This window comes from Desmodus rotundus, unplaced genomic scaffold (assembly GCF_022682495.2).
Source record: "Desmodus rotundus isolate HL8 unplaced genomic scaffold, HLdesRot8A.1 manual_scaffold_485, whole genome shotgun sequence".
In the NCBI taxonomy this organism is placed as follows: Eukaryota; Metazoa; Chordata; class Mammalia; order Chiroptera; family Phyllostomidae; genus Desmodus; species Desmodus rotundus.
In genome coordinates, this window is record NW_026527572.1 from 1 (window position 1) to 2,524 (window position 2,524).

A 2,524-nucleotide genomic window follows, 5' to 3' on the forward strand; every position below is an offset into this window, starting at 1 on the left:
CATTCCATAACAATTTACTGGGCATCTACCTTTCTAGGAACTGAAATAAAAAGTTAAGTAGCATAATTTCTTCTCTCAAGGCACGTACCATCTTGACTATGAGAGGGAGACCTAAGTTAACGATTATTCTAAAATAAAGACTATGAAAGTGGTATTTTATATCTCCAGTGTTAATATCTTGAAACGTCCTGGTCCTCTCGAGAAATTGTCTTACTCTTTGCCTCCTACTGTCACCCAATGCCGACCTCTCCAGCTTGTCCTCTCCCGGAGCTCAGACTTCTTCTGGATTTCAGAGAGTGGGTGGAAGTACTGCCTGGAGGTTAAATCCATGACTCGGAGTCACATGGCCCTGGACGCATGTCCCTATGCCAACTCTTGCTGGCGGCCTATCCTTAGGAAAAGTACTTATTTTTGTATTCCTCCTGTTGCTTGGCTGTAGAGTGGGACCTATAAAAGTTTCTATTATCTTTTGGTTGCTGTCAGACAAACAGCATGAGCCATACAAAACATTTGTATTAGGCCCTGACACTTATTAGGTACTCAATAAATGTTAATTTTTATGTGAAATGAAAAAGGTATCAAAAAGAAGTTTTCATAGAAGAAGTGATACCTGGCTTGAAGTTTTTAAAATGAATAGGATTCAGCCCCCAAAAAATTGAATAGCACTTTGTCATTGTTTTTGCTCTTTACCTCCCTCCTTCCTGCTCCACCCTGACTTCACATCTTGCACCTGCTCAGGGCTTTACTCAAGTGTCTCTGCAGTGCAGCCTTCTGTGCACTCCCCACAGCGCCAAATACTATCTCCTTCTCCCCGCCTTGTTCTTCTTCATTATTACAATGAAGATTCCTCCAATATGCTGAAATCTACCTGAGTGTGGGCTGCGGGAGACTGGCACACATTCAGGACTTCTCAGGGATTCAACAATCCCTGTTGGCTCACTTCCTTTGCTTTCCTCCTTCCCACCCTTTTATTTTGTAGAAAACATATCGTGACTTGCACCAATACCTTTCTTTGTGCCTCAAGATCTTTCTCTTCAGAAATGTGTGGCCTGGCCTGACTTCTTTTTAGCACCAGTGACTGGTGCTAAAGTAAAGAAAAAGTCAGGGGATGTGTAGATATGCATGTCCATGGTGTACCTCAGTTCAGTCTGAAAAAAAGGTTAGTCTTCTCCCCCCCAAAATGTGAATCCCATAGTCAGACTTGTATTTCCCTTGTTTGAAAGTACAGCTGTTTGATCTTCAACAACGATACCAAGAGAGGTAGAGAATGAAGCCACAGAAGGTTCCATTTCCAAGGGTATAATAGAGGTCTATGTAACATATGGAGAATTCTTCCCAGAGTGCGAATGCCCAGCCAAATCCTGGGCAGAAGAATGATGTGGGGAAAATGGACAACTGCCAGCGAGTTTGTTTTTGTGAGTTTCTCAGCCTTGTCTTCTAGGCTACAGGCTCTACTATTTCTCCTTCTTTTGACCATTTACATTGTGACCCTAATGGGCAACATCCTTATCATCCTGGTCACTACAGCTGACTCTGCACTACAAAGTCCCATGTACTTCTTCCTCAGGAACTTGTCCTTCCTGGAGATAGGTTTCAACTTGGTCATTGTGCCCAAGATGCTGGGGAACCTGATCATCCAAGACACAACCATCTCCTTCCTTGGCTGTGCCACTCAGATGTATTTCTTCTTCTTTGGGGCTGCTGAATGCTGCATCCTGGCCACAATGGCGTATGACCGCTATGTGGCCATCTGTGACCCTTTGCGCTACCCATTCATCATAGGCCACAGGGAGGGCCTGTGCCCAGCTGGCAGCTGCATCCTGGTGCTCAGGGTTTCCGGTGGCCACTGTGCAAACCACGTGGATTTTCAGCTTCCCTTTTTGTGGCACCAACAGCGTGAACCACTACTTCTGTGACAGTCCCCCTGTCCTTGCCTTGGTCTGTGCTGATACTTCGCTGTTTGAACTGGAGACTCTGACAGCCACTGTTCTCTTCATCCTCTTCCCCTTCTTGCTGATCCTGGGGTCCTAGTTCGCATCCTCTCCACTATCTTCAGGATGCCCTCAGCTGAGGGGAAACGCAAGGCCTTCTCCACCTGTTCCTCCCACCTCCTGGTTGTCTCCCTTTTCTATAGCACTGCCATCCTCACATACTTCCGACCCTGGTCCAGCACCTCTCCTGAGAACAAGAAGCTGCTGTCGCTCTCCTACACGGTGGTGACTGCCATGTTGGACCCCATCATTTACAGCTTCAGGAACACTGAAGTGAAGGCTGCACTGAAATGGGTCATCCGCCGGACGCTGGGCCCACAGAAACTCTGACTGACTTAGATGGAAACTGAAAGGGTAGAATGCAAGGACAAAGGAAAGAAAAACGAATTCCCCCATTGGGTTTTTGGAGTCCACTCTTTCCAGGAGCCACAGTACACTCACTGCCATTCGGACTTTCCACTGGGATCCACTTCTGAAAACAACATGAGCGATGAAAGAAAGAACTGCATGCAGTAGGCCCAGCGTCCTATGGG

General features: G+C 46.5%; 1 pseudogene; it reads left to right on the forward strand.

Moving 5' to 3' along the window:
- The first annotated feature begins 1,373 nt into the window (after positions 1 to 1,373).
- LOC128780125 (olfactory receptor 10A4-like) lies at positions 1,374 to 2,321 on the forward strand (annotated as a pseudogene).
- Positions 2,322 to 2,524: the final 203 nt, after the last annotated feature.